Here is a 14,762-nt window from a genome sequence, read left to right as displayed (position 1 = left end):
TTCCAGTTTATAGTCAGATGCATCCATATTCATTTCAGTTATATGCTCGCCTTCCCTGTTGTCTTTGAGTAACTCCACCAGTATATGTTTTGATTTGACTTATTGTCACATATATTGGGCTACAGTGAAATTTTTATTTATTTATTCGTGAGACTTGGGTGTCGCTGGCCGGGCCCAGCATTTATTGCCCAACCCTAGTTGCCCGAGGGCAGTCGACAGTCAACCACATTGCTGTGGCTCTGGAGTTACATGTAGGCCAGACCAGGTAAGGGCGGCAGATTTCCTTCCCTAAAGAACATTAGCGAACCAGATGGATTTTTCCGACAATCGACAATGGTTTCATGGTCATCAGTAGATTCTTAATTCCAGATATTTTTTATTGAATTTAAATTCCACCATCTGCCGTGGTGGGATTCTGGGTCCCCAGAACATTAGCTGAGTTTCTGGGTTAATGGTCTAGCGATAATACCACTAGGCCATCGCCTCCCCCAAGTATTATTACTTGCGACCTATACAGACAAAACATACCGTTCATAACGCACCTAGGGGGGAAGGAAAGGATAGGGTGCAGAATATAGTGTTGCAATTACCAATAAGTTATATCTGGCTCAAAGATCATTCTGTCAATATTCTATGGAAGAAATTAATCTTTTGCATCTAGAACAAAACCCTTGAGTTACAAGAGTTGTGTTTTAAAGTTGATATTTTGTAGTCACAATTAGATTCTTAGAATTTCAAGCTGGTTTAGAATCCACCCAGATGATCTGTAGTTTTGTGTCTCGATCCAATTACCTGTAGGAAAAGGAACTAATAATTATCTGAATTTATGAACCTATACTTTGGCTGCTTCTCAACAGGGGCATGTAATGCAGGTTCTTGTCACTGCAGAACAGCCCTCATGAAGTTTACTGGTTTGACTTGTTACAGACCAGTAACCTTTTCTTTAGCGTAGCATAAAAGTTTGAAATCTGTTACACTAGGAAAATAAAGCCACAAGATTTCATGGGTTTAAGTAAATAAAATAAACTATACAAAGTAAAACCATTTACAGAATCTGTCTCTCCTCTAACATTCAGAATTAACATGATATAAATCTGAATCAACAGTCAAACTGTGGTCAAACATGGGTTCGATTCCCGGCTTGGGTCACTGTCTGTGTGGAGTTTGCACATTCTCCTCGTGTCTGCATGGGTTTCCTCCGGGTGCTCCGGTTTCCTCCCACAGTCCAAAGAGGTGCTGGTTAGGTTGATTGGCCATGCTAAAATTGCCCTTAGTGTCCTGGGATGCGTAGATTAGAGGGATTATTGGGTAAATATGTAAGGATATGGGGGTAGGGCCTGGGTGGGATTGTGGTCGGTGCAGACTCGATGGGCCGAATGGCCTCTTTCTGTGCTGTAGGGTTTCTAAGATGGCAAATGCGACCAAGGCAGATTCCTCTGATTTCTCAGCAACCCACCCAGATGACAGTGACACTAGAAGTCAATAAATCTTGTTAAAGCTCTGTCTACCTCAACAGGAATTTCAGTTCTTCACTTTTTTTTTAAGTGCTACTGTCTGAATTCGCTTGAAAGCTGCTGTGACCAATGCTGCCTCAATGACTACTCGTCTCGCAATAGTTCAATCTCTTTTCCTACGGTCACATTATATGCGATTCCAAAGCTGCAGTCTGCCTCCAATTATCAGCACACTTCCAATTCTTTTGCAGACCACTAGCTTCACTAACCTGGCCCTGCCTCTAGGTTTCTCAGAACTCCAACTTGGGGTGGCACATTGGTTAGCACTGCTGCCTCACAGCGCCAGGGACCCGGGTTCGATTCCCGGCTTGGGTCACTGTCTATGTAAAGTTTGCACATTCTCCTCGTGTCTGCATGGGTTTCCTCTGGGTGCTTTGGTTTCCTCCCACAGTCCAAAAATGTGCGGGTTAGGTGGATTAGTCATGCTAAATTGCCCCTTAGTGTCAGTGGGACTAGCTAGGATAAAATGCAAGAGGTTATGAGGATAGAGTTTGGGTGGGATTGTGGTCGGTGCAGACCCGATGGGCCAAATGGCCGCTTCCTGCACTGTAGGGATTCTATGATTCATTCAATCTCCCAGCTGCATTGAACTGTCAGTGGCTCCTGGAGCTTCTCTGAGCCCTCATTGTCTCCAGCATGGACGAAGTGACCTTCTACTACTTCTCAACTCCCCAGAAATTCTGAGTCCTAACTGCCTCCAGCCGGGGCTACTCTGTGAACTGCAAACCTCGTGAGATCCAAACTTCAGCTCTCGGCTACACTGGCTACTGGGATTTTCCTGAGCCTGCTAACAGCAGCATTATTTCAGAGCAGTTGAAACCAGGGAACTTTCATGAGCTCTGCCCATTTCGATAACAGCATTAGCTTTCAGCATTCACTGAATGCTTAAACTAATTTAGCTTTTAATTCCCATAACACAACACTCTCTGGAGTGCTTAGCAAGCAGTGTAGACATGTCTCCAGGTAAGTAAGACCACCTACTATTTTAGAATCTTGCCGTTACCCATTCTTTAAGTCACCATGGTCCCAACACTTCGAACTGTTTTGACTTCTACTATAAAATGGATTTTGGGACGCTGGCGAGGGTGAAATATATGATAATATAATGACACTTTAACTGAAAGGTGCGATAAGACTATAAGGTATAGGAGCAGAATTAGGCCATTTGGCTCATCAAGTCTGTCCTGCCATTCAATCATGGCTGATATGTTTCTCAATCCCATTCTCCTGCATTTTCCCTGTAAACTTTGATGCCCTTACCAATCCAGAACTTATCCATGATCTGACATCTGGTTAGGGATCAGTCACCTTTTTAAAGTTGACAAAGGTTGAGAGGCAAGGTATTTATTTACTAAGAGAATAAGGCCACAATCTTTAAAAAAGGAGGTAGGCAAAAGGTGGGTAACTATAGGCCAGTTAGCTTAGCTTCTATAGTGGGGAAAATGCTTGAATCTATCATCAAGGAAGAAATAGTGAGACATCTGGATAGAAATTGTCCCATTGCATGGGTTCATGAAAGGCAGGTCATGTTTAACTAATTTACTGGAACTCTTTGAGGACATTACTTACGAGTGCGGTGGACAATGGGGAACCAGTGGATGTGGTGTATCTGGATTTCCAGAAGGTATTCGACAAGGTGCTGCACAAAAGACTGCTGCATAAGGTAAAGGTGCATGGTGTTACGGGTAATGCATTAGCATGGATAGAGGATTGGTTAATTAACAGAGAGCAAAGGATGGGGATAAATGGTTGTTTTCTGCTTGGTGATCAGTGACTAGTGGTGTGCCTCGGATCAGTGTTGGGACCGTAATTTATAGATGATTTGGAGTTGGGGACCAAGTGTAGTGTGTCAAAGTTTGCAGAAGACACTAAGATGAGTGGCAGAGCAAAGTGCAGAGGATGCTGAAAGTTTGTAAAGGGATGTAGATAGTCTAAGTGAGTGGGCAAGGGTCTGGCAGATGGATACAATGTTGGTGAATGTGAGGTCATCCATTTTGGTAGGAATAACAGCAAAATGGACGATTATTTAAAATTGTAGCATGCTGCTGTGCAGAGGGACCTGGATGTCCTTGTGCATGAATCGCAAAAACGTGGTTTGTAGGTGCAGCAGGTAATTAAGAAGGCAAATGAAATTTTGTCCATTACTCGAGGGATGGAGTTTAAAAACAGGGAGGTTATGTTGCAGCTGTATAAGGTGCTGGTGAGGATACACCTGGAGTACTGTGTACAGTTTAGGTCTCCTTACTTGAGAAAGGATATACAGGCATTGGAGGGGGTGCAGAGGAGATTCATTAGGTTGATTCCGGAGTTGAGAGGGTTGGCTTATGAGGAGAGACTGAGTAGACTGGGACTATACTCATTGGAATTCAGAAGAATGAGGAGGGATCTTATCGAAACATCTCAGATTATGAAGGGAATAGATAAGATAGAAGCCGGGAAGTTGTTCCCACTGGCGGGTGAAACTAGAACAAGGGGGCATGGCCTCAAAATAAGGGGGAGCAAGTTTAGGACTGAGTTGAGGAGGAACTCCCTCATCCAAAGGCTTGTAAATCTGTGGAATTCCCTGCCCAGTGAAACAGTTGAGGTTACCTTGTTAAATGTTTTTAAGGCAAAGGTAGATTTTTGAACAGTAATGGCAATCAGGGTTGTTTGTGGTGAGCGGGCGGATAAGTGGAGCTGAGTCCACGAGATCAGCCATGATCTTATTGAATGGCGGAGCAGACTCAAGAGGCCAGATGGCCTACTCCTGCTCCTAGTTATGTTCTTATTCCATTACTTTTGAACAAACAAAAACTTTACTGTACATGATCAGAAAGATAAAACTTGCAATACCTATCTTGTACTCTACCATTCAGGATTAACAGGCGTACTGTGGTCAAATACACTACACAATAAATAACAGATGTGAACAAGACTGATCCCATGGATTTTTAGCATCCCCTCCAAGTGTCAATAAGCACCGAGTCAACCAATCGCATAGGAACTGTGTCTCTCGCAAGGGATTCCAGTTTTTGCCTTCAAAGGTTTCGCCTTGGAATTCTCTCCAAAAGTGTCTCAACTTGAACCGTCTCAACTACAGCTCACCTTTGTAGAGTCTCAAACTTGTCTCCCGAGACTTTCTCCAAGTTCCTGAGTTTGTACTCCAGCAGCAACTCACAAACACAGCCAGCTCATCGGCCACACTGGGCAGAACACTACTGCTGCGCCAAACGGTTGCCTTTGCCCCAATGGGAGGCAAACAATGCAACACAGAATCGCCAACCTTTTGCTCCTTCTCAGATCTGCCAGGATTCCCCTGAGCTTTCGGAAATTAAAGCCAGCCAACTGTAGCACTTGTAAAACTTGGGAGCCTCAACAGTAAGTTAAGTCAGAACTTGTGAACCTATAAGGAAAGACTGTGCAGACCAGGGCTCTTTACTGTACAAGAGAGGAGACTGAATAACAACCAACTTAAAAACCCTTCCTAATAACTCTTGGGAAATTAAAGTGATTTGTTTTACCCAGCAAATGGTTATAATACACACCTGGTTAACACATGGAGTAGTTGAATTGAATAAAGATGTGTTATGGGGAAGCTAGATGAGCTTCAGTGAGCAAGGAATCGAAGAGTATATTAATGGAGTTAAATGAAGGGCGGGAGCACGAAAATTGACATCGACCTGTTGGGCTGAATGGCCTGTTTCTGCACTGTCAATACTTTGTAATCTTAGCTTTTTCGCCGTTAGGCCGCAAACAGATGGAGGGGATTGTAAAGTCTATAATCTTTTTATTGTGTTATTGTAAAGCACTTGTTTGCTGGGATGTGACAAGGATCAAAATTATCTCATTTAAATTTGGGTTAAGTTATGGTCTGCTCTATAACTTCCAACATTGGCTTCTTTTTGGACAACAGTGATTTTCTCCACCATATTTTCAAATTCCTCCATGATCGAACAAGCCTGTGCCAATCACGTTTACTTATCTATACCAACCACTTTATATCCTTCTATTCCCCGTTTGTTCATATGCCTATCAAGATAAGTCTTAAATGTGACTAACGTATCTGCCTCAACCACCTCACTTGGAAGTGCAGTCCAGGGCCCCACCTTCCTCTGTGTAAAAACAAAACTTCCACTGCACATCTCCACTGAATCTTTCCCCCCTTATCTTGAACTTGTGTCCCCTTGTAATTGTCATTTCTGCCCTAGGAAAAAGCTTCCAACTCTTCACCCAATCTGTACCTTTTCATAATTTTATAAACTTCTATCAGGTTGTCCCTCAGCCTCCATCTTTCCAGGGAGAACAATCCCAGTTTATTCCTTATAGCTAATACCCTCCATACCACGCAACACCCTGGTAAACCTTGTCTGCACTCTCTCCTTGCACACATGATTTTGCCCCTCCCTAATTTTTAATCTCCTCCAATCTCTCAGTCCCATTTACCTTCCTGCATTCATCCAATTATGATGTATCACTGATTTTAGTCGCTTTCTGGTGACTGAGTTCAGTTCCCTCAGCCCTAAGCTCCAGAATTCCTTCCCTAGACCGCAACTGCTCTCTTTGCCCTTCAAGATGTCCATTTAAAACCTCTTTGTCCAAGCTTTTGGTCAGTTGTCCTGCTATCTCCTTGTATGACTGTCAAATTTTGTTTGATAACACTCCCATTAAGCACCTTGGAGCTTTTACAGCACTAAACACTACAAGTTCCGACCAGCGTTAATGAATGTGAGCAATGAAAAAAAATCAAAAGTTTAGGTAAACCAGAAATATTGAAAGTTTGGGTGGCATCTTTTTACAATGCGAATAAACTGAGTATTGTGCATAATCCACTTAGTAACAGATTTTTTTTTGTGGTCAAAATTGGTAAAACAGATGAGACCAGCAATGGGATAGTTTAATTCTATATTAAAGACTTTGTAATGAAACAACCTATTATTTACAGCATGTATGCTACTTGAACCCATTTGTTTGGATCAAGCCCATCACGCTTTGAGTCATTAATGGAGCAGGAATGTCTAAATGCCTTGTTTTGACGGACTCCTTGGGTACACAAGAGGTTTTGAAGGTCATGTTCAAAGCATGCCTACGTTCTTGTAACTTTTCCTATGCTTGACGTTCTGGTTCCAAATGATCTAGATGTTCTGATTTTGAGTTGTCCACCCATTGGGCGTCAGCTTAGACTTGGCAAACCAGCAAGCTGGAAACAGGTTGCCTTGGATGGACGGATATGGCCTGCAGGCTATGAGTGACATGCAGATTTGGTTTTAGGGATGAGTTCAGATTAACACTGATTCATAAAAAAAGGCAGCTATGGTAGCACAGCAGAGTGTGATGCACGGTGTATATCGCGAGTTCAGGAACTTTGAGCAGTGGTGGAGTGTGGGGCTGAGAGAGTGGAGCGGCAGTTGAACGCGAGTCCAAATTCGCGTTCTGCGGAGGTGGAGCCCGAGTCCAAGCTGGGGTTGCAGCACTTTACCCTCGGAAGTTGAAGAGTATAGAAACCCTACAGTGCAGAAGGAGGCCATTCAGCCCATCGAGTCTGCACCGACAACCACCACCCAGTGGAGTCACCCCACATATTTACCCTGCTAATCCCTCTAACCTGCGCATCCCGGGACACTAAGGGGCAACTTAGAATGTCCAATCCACCTAACCCGCACATCTTTGGAGTGTGGGAGCACCTGGGGGAAACCCACACAAACACGGGGAGAACTTGGTCTTTGTTGTCCTGCTTAGCAAATAACCCCTTCCAAATAAATAAATCAATTACTTTCACCTACCAAGACCACAAGAAACTACAAAGGGATGTGAATGAAGCCCAGTCCATCACACAAATGTCTCTGAAGACATGCACAAAATAAAGTCCACCCAATTTCTCAGCATGCAATTTTCCCATAAATTGAGTTCCTTTAATGTTTGTTGGCAGCGATCGAATTGGTATGATGTGTGATATCTTTGAGCTTAGGATTAAAATACTGGCATGGAATTAAGGGAAGGATCAATTTTACATTGAGTCATTTCCATTGAATTACTCTGGCACCCGAAATTAAGGTATTCCTTTCACTATTTCTTGAAAAACTACTTGTCAAGGTGAATCAAATGGTAAAATGCAGATAGGAACCTAGATTATTTTCAAAATATTTACTTTAGTCATAAAATTTTAAAAGAACATAACTGTTCAAGTTTGACATTAATAACATGCAATGTAGTTCCATTTCTTTCAACACAATATGTTACTGCTTCACTGCACTTGCTGTTAGAGGTTGTATTTATATTTACAGTTCATCAATCATTCTGCGGTGCATTCCGCCTGAGGGATTTTGCACGTGTTCTAGCCCTAGTGTGCTATGGTAGGAGGGCCTTGGCTTGTGGCTTTTCCCTACTGCGTCTTGCTGGCACCTTCTCGACCAAATCCACCCCCCCTCCCCCACTCCATCCCGAGCATTAGTCCATCCCTCCTAGACATTTGAATGCATCCCCTGACGGTGGACAGCTCTTTGCACTGAAAGGTCAGCAAGTTTGGACAGGCCAAAGAGCATCTTTCACTAGAGTTGATGGTCCACCAACAGCAGTTCAGGTCTGTCTGGGTGTGTTCCCCTGGGCACAGCTCAGAGAAAAGTAAAAAAAAATAAAGTTCAAGTAAAGTTTATTTATTAGTCACAAGTAAGTTACTGTGAAATTCCCCTAGACGCCACACTTCGGCACCTGTTCGGGTCAATGCACCTAACCAGCCCGTCTTTCAGACTGTGGGAGGAAACCCACGCAGACACAGGGAGAATGTGCAGACTCCACACAGACAGTGACCCAAGCCGGGAATCGAACCTGGGTCTTTGGTGCTGTGAGGCAGCAGTGCTAACCACTGTGCCACTGGCGAGTGCAGAATCCTGTGTGATGGAGTAGTTAGGTTGCACACCTGAGCTGTTGTTGTCAGTTTTGGCTGGGTTCTGTTTGTGTGAAAGTGGCTGGTTTGCCCGAGGTACCTTATTTGAATATAGTTTGCATTAGAATTAATCCGCCGATGGTTATTGGTAACACAACATCCTGAAGCTCCAGTGTAGTGTGGAACGAGTGTTTCTTCTCTCAGCTCATATTGAAGTTAAAAGCACTGGTGGTGCCCAGCTCCACAGTTCCATCTGTGTGCTAGGCATGTAAAAACAATCTGGTGACACCATTTTCTTTTTATTCATTCAGAACCTAGCACAGCCTCATCTGTGCGCTTCAGTGGAGCTGAGACTGAACCAGCGTCCTACCAGTTCTTACTATTGCTCGTCAGGCCTTCGCATTGAACAGATGCATCTGCTGAGTTAGTTGGAAATATTACAGGTAGGACAGCTTTAATTATCTGTGTGAAAAGTAAGAGTTGTGAATTGATCAAACCAGTTTTGTCATTTACAGGATTGTTTTGATCGGTAATTAGCAAATGTGAGCTAATAATTTCTTGAGTACTGTGGCAATGACCACCAAAACCAGTAAAAGGATTTGTACTTCCCGATTCTAAGTCCATTTTGTTCAGCCCAAAAGAAGTAAAAGCTGCATGAAACTCAGATTTGTTCAACCTCAAACAATCATCTAGAGAATGATGAAAATAAATTTTACCTGCAATCTTCCTTCTGAAGCCCTGGATTGCTGCCTTTGATGCGGAACCTGAATAAAAAGTTCAAGTTTGTTTATTAGTCACAAATAAAGCTTACATTAACACTGCAATGAAGTTACTGTGAAATTCCTCTAGTCGTCACACTCCAGTGGCTGTCCAGGACAATGCACCTAACCAGCACATCTTTCGGACTGTGGGAGGAAACCGGAGGACCCGGAGGAAACCCACGGGGAGCACATGCAAACTCCACACAGACAGTGACCCGAGCCGGGAATCGAACCCGGGCCCTGGCGCTGAGAAGCAGCAGTGCTAACCACCTGTGCAGAGAAGTGGTTCAGTGAAAGCAGTGAAATTGTACGTTTCTTGGGACAGAATGCTTATGAATAATAGGAACAGTTTTCACAAGGATGAATTAAAATGATACTATATCTCATCAGGTTTCTTGGGTCGGTGAAAGAAATGATGAATTAAGAGGGAAAATATCCTTTTTCTATTGTTTCATTGCGTGGGACAGCATTTTGGAGTATTGAGTTTTAGTGCAGATTTGGTTTAAGTATTGGGATTCTTTCATGCTGCATGTTTAACCTTGGCGTTGTAATGCTATAAGTAATCATCTGTTTGGGCTGGGCTTTTATTAATTCCACTCCGCATATAACCAGAGCCCAGTTGAATAGGAGAATGGTACAGCACAGGAGGCTGTTTGACCCATCATCCATGCTGATTTGATTTTGATTTATTATTGTCACATGTATTGGTAAACGGTGAAAAGTATTGTTTCTTGCGCGCTATACAGACAAAGCATACTGTTCAGAGAGTACATTGGGGAGAAGGAAAGGAGTGCGGAATAGTGTTACAGTCATAGGGTGTAGAGAAAGATCAAATTAATATAAGAGAGGTCCGTTCAAAAATCTGGCAGCAGAGAAGAAGCTGTTCTTGAGTTGGTTGGTACATGATTTCAGATCATTCCCGATGGAAGAAGGTGGAAGAGAGAATGTCCGGGTGCGTGGGATCCTTGATTATGCTGGCTGCTTTTCCGAGGCAGTGGGAAGTGTAGACAGAGTCAATGGGTGGGAGGCTGGTTTGAGTGATGGTTTGGGCTTCGTTCACATCCCTTTGTAGTTTCTTGCGGTCTTGGGCAGAGCAAAAACCAAACCAAGCTGTGATATAACCAGAAAGGATGCTTTCTATGGTGCATGATGCTGGCTCTCTGCAAGAGCAGCACAGCTAGTCCCATGGTATGTTTGTAGAGATATAAATGACAGCAATACAGACAACCCAGCATTTTCTTGCCAGGCAGTTAGTTTTCTTCAAAATGAGAAGGGAATCTTAAATGATAATTACAGATCCACCTTTAACTTTCTCCTGTCTCACCCCTCAAACTTTCTCTAACCTGGTTTCCAGCAACTGAATGAAACAGTATCAGAAACATTGATCCATCCACTAGCTTCTCTTCCACCCTTAAATCAAAGGATATTTTGCTAGTCAAAAATTCTTTTTAGCAACAGTTTGTATGCTGATGAAAAATCTCTTAAACACACAACCCATGAGTATTATCTTGTTACAAATATCTCCATTACTTCAGGTCAGAGTTCCAGTTGCTGTAGCAACATGCCACTTTGCATGTTGTAGTCTGGAGCGATGGATGGTAATGGTTAAGGCTTTCCACCACGTGGCTGATTGGGAATCTCTCCTGCTCTATGATATGATAGTGCCTTTTAAGCAGAAACGATAGTGACTTTTAAGGGGCATCTTGACAAATGCATGAATAGGATGGGAATGGAGTGCTATGGTCCCTGGAAGAGTAGGGGGTTTTAGTTGAGTCGGGCAGCATGGTTGGTGCAGGCTTGGAGGGCCAAAGGGCCTGTTCCTGTGCTGTAATCTTGTTCTTTGTTCTTTGTTCTTTATTGCTGTTGAGGCGTATATAGGAAGGATTTGCAGGCCGATAATCGACCCAATTTGCTGAATTATGAGCACACCTTCCTTGGCCATCAAGTTCCAGGGTGGCACTTGAACCCAGAGCTTCTGACTCGGGCAAGGATGCTAGCCACTCCACTGTCCCACAAGACTTCCATAATAGATAATACTGGCCACACGTTTTTTTTAAAAAGCAGCTCCCTAATTTGAAGGCTTAACAAAATCTGTCTTTTCCCACTTCCCTTTATTTTCTTCTGTGCTTATATAGTTATTTAAAATTACCAACTTTTTTTAAAAAAAACTATAAATATTGAGTTTGACTTGATCTGTGCCTATCAGTATTAGGAAATAGGTTTGTGGACTGATGGCTGTTTAATCAGACTGGGGGAAAGAAGAGAATGACCGGCGCCAGAATGCTACAGCCTCGCCCGCCACGGAATTGGAGCGGGCGAGGGGCGGAAAATGGAAATGTCCGTTGACCTCGGGCGGGAATTTCTGGTCTCACTCGAGCGTGGCTGTAAAACCTCGCCCCAGCTGTCAGCTCAACTCTTCATTTTCCCACATGATACTCCCAAATTTTGCCTACTCACTTAACCTATCTATATTCCTTTGCAGTCTCTCTAGTTCAACTACTTAATTTCCTACCTATCTTGATGCCTTTGGCAAATTTAGCCACCATACATTTGGTCCTTTCACCCAGATCATTAAAATAGATTGTAAATCATTGAAGCCCCAGCACTGAATGCTGTGGCACTCCACTAGTTACAGCTTGCCAACCTGAAAAAAACCTATTTATCCTTGCTCTCTGCTTCCTATTAGCTAACCAATCATCTATTCATGCTATCCCACCTGCAGTAATGTAATCTTGTGTTGTATGTAACCTTTGATGTAGCACTTTATCGAAAATGCCTTCTTGAAATCTAAGTACACCAGATTTACAGGTTACCCTTTATCCACCTTGTTACTTGCTCAAAAAAACTTAAGTTAGTTAAATGCAGTTTCCCTTTCGCAAACACATGTTGGCTCTGCCTGATCAAATTACAATTTTCTAAGTATCCCGCTCTAACCTCAATAATAGATTCAAGCACATTCCCTATAACAGATGTTTGGTTAACTTACCTGAGGTTTCCTGCTTTCTGTCTCTCTCCTTTCTTGAATAAAGATCTTGCCGTAGCTATTTTCCAATCCACTGAGATTCTTTCAGAATCTAAAGAATTTTAGATTTTAACCTATGCATCTACTACCTCTGCAGCCAGTTATTTTAAGACCTGAGGATACAGGCCATCTGGCTCTGTGGGCTTGACAGTCATTCGGTCTAATACGTTTCCTTGTACGTTTTCCATGGTGATGGTTTTAAGTTCCTCCCTCCCATTCACTCTTCGATTTTCAAGTTTTTTCCTGCAAGTTTTCAAAGTCTTTTATAATGAAGACAGACACAAGATACCTATTCACTGCCTCTGCCGCTTCCATGTTTTCCATCAATTTCCCATGCTCTCACTAGAGGACCAACACTCGTCTTAGTTTTCTGTTTCAATGCTTGTTGGAACTCTTTAGCATCTGCTTTTATATTACTAGCTAGCCTTTTCTCTCAAACGTTTCTTTTTCCCTCTTTATTCTTTAGTCATTCTTTGCTAGTTCTTACAATTTGACCAACATCTGACCACTGGATTTGTACAATGTTTCTTTCAATTTGATGCTATCCTAAACTTCCTTATTTAGTCATAGATGATGCACCCTTCCCAAAGAGGGTGTATGTATCTTGGTGTGGGGCAACTTTTTTCCCCATCTCGGCTCTTGCCAAGTGTGTTGTGACTAACTTTTCCGCTGCCAAGATTATGTCACTCAGCATGACCTAGCATTGAATCTCTGATCATCTTTGTATCTTTGGCTGCTCAGAGAGCTGTTGAGAACCGCTACACCGTCTTTTCATAAAGCCAGTCAGATTAACTAGAAACTCTTGAGGGATAAACATTTCTTTGTGATCTTTCGTCATAAAAGTTTAATGTATCTTATTCAGTTTTGATCTGGTTTACATTTCAGTGGTTCCTTTTGATTTTTCTTTGAGCTTTGATTGTTAATAAATTCTGGGGCAAAGCCATGTCATCTACGCCAATTTGTTGAAAGAGATGAGGATTATAATATAGTTATAACCTGGCAATAATATAGAAGCTTATGACTATTTGTGATCCGATCAAGCTTGTGGTGCTTACTGAATATTTGGAATGCTATGCACTGCAAATGGAATGTCCCCAAGGCCATTTCATGACGTTTTGTGATCACTTCATGCAGCCTATTATACACAATCCTCTATTTGACTTGGGTGTGACATAAATTCTTCTCCCCCACCCCACCAAGCTTGTTTTTTTCCATTTGTATTTTAGTGATGTTGTAATCTGTTGCTGAGACTGCTGACTGCAGAATTTTAGAGTCATAGAATCCTACAGTACAGAAGGAGGCCATTTAGCCCATCGAGTCTGCACTGACTACAATCCCACCAAGACCCTATCCCCATAACCCCATGCATTTACCCTAGCTAGTTCCCCTGACACTAAGGGGCAAATTAGCATGGCCATTCCACCTAACCCGCGCCATCTTTGGAGTCCTTTTTGGATGGGCTGCGTTCAAATCAGCATCTATGATTGTCAACTTCTGATATTTCTTTTTGCTGCCTTTAGCATATCATGAGTCCTCGAGTTGATTTTTATAATCATTGTGTGTTAATTATTTTAATTTTCTACCCACTTCTAGTCATGAATTCAACCAGTAGCATTGAATAATATAATGAGAAGCTATATTAAGAATGACGTAGGCGTGTGGAGTGAATTCCTTCAGCAATTAAACTTGGACCACAATTCCATATCTTAGTGTATTTCCTGTCTCTGTATTTTAATTGTTGCAACTGGGCTGGATTAAAGTGTGATGTTTTTTTAATTTTGTGAAACCTGGAATTGAGTAAGCTTTCAGCTGGAGCATAACTGAATCTGAATTTTGGATTGTTCACTGCAATCTTTTAAACCAACGATTTTCACTCGTGTTATGGAAGTTGGTGAAATTTTTCAGACAGCAATGACTGCAGTTAACTTGCTGAATATTGAGAATGTTTTCTTCGGGTAGTCTGTGTTGCTTCGCCTGACTGACTGCGATCATAGAAACCCTACAGTACAGAAAGAGACCCTTCGGCCCATCGAGTCTGCACCAACCACAATCTGGCCAGATCACTCAGCGGAGCGTGTTCAAATCTGAATATTATGAGTGATGACGTGGAGATGCTGGCGTTGAGACTGGGGTGGGCACAGTAAGAAGTCTCACAACACCAGGTTAAGGCCCAACAGGTTTATTTGGAATCGCGAGCTTTCGGAGCGCTGCCCCTTCATCAGGTGAAGGAGCAGCACTCCTGTTGGACTTTAACCTGGTGTTGTGAGACTACTTATTATGAGTGATGTGAAGGCAGTTGGAAATTGAATGTGGCGCCATGTGAATAGGTTTATTTGCATTCTCCGCCACTCCCACTCACTGTTCAATCTATTGCCTCCCTTTGTGTGAAGAGAAGAGTTCAGATTAAGGCAAAATACTGCAGATGCGAGAATCTGAAACAAAAACAGAAATCTCAGCAGGTCTGATAGCATCTGTGGAGAGAACAGAGCTAACGTTCTGATTAGGATCATCCAGACTCAACGTTGGTTCTGTTCTCTCTCCACCGAAGAGTTCAGAATTTGCTTTGAGGGCTTCACTCGTGCCTTTTTGACCGTAGTCATGATGTG

The 14,762-nt window shown here is 42.6% G+C and overlaps 1 protein-coding gene across 8 annotated transcripts in view; it reads left to right on the top strand.

Moving 5' to 3' along the window:
* The window catches only part of LOC144480517 (tyrosine-protein kinase CSK), a 171,267-nt gene that overhangs the window by 41,260 nt on the left and 115,245 nt on the right, over window positions 1-14,762 (top strand). For 6 of the 8 annotated variants that reach the window (XM_078200021.1, XM_078200027.1, XM_078200022.1 and 3 more), the window contains exon 2: window positions 8,685-8,816. The exons of 1 other annotated variant lie outside the window; for it this stretch is intronic. The gene's annotated coding sequence lies outside the window, so the exon portion shown is untranslated. Of the gene's footprint in view, window positions 1-8,233; window positions 8,470-8,684; window positions 8,817-14,762 lie in introns of those variants that run through there. One more of the 8 variants, XM_078200024.1, reaches the window with a different exon arrangement.

Source organism: Mustelus asterias, chromosome 29 (genome assembly GCF_964213995.1).
Source record: "Mustelus asterias chromosome 29, sMusAst1.hap1.1, whole genome shotgun sequence".
NCBI classification, from domain to species: domain Eukaryota; kingdom Metazoa; phylum Chordata; class Chondrichthyes; order Carcharhiniformes; family Triakidae; genus Mustelus; species Mustelus asterias.
The sequence above is the reverse complement of the archived record's forward strand: the minus strand, read 5'-3'. Positions and strand labels throughout refer to the sequence as shown.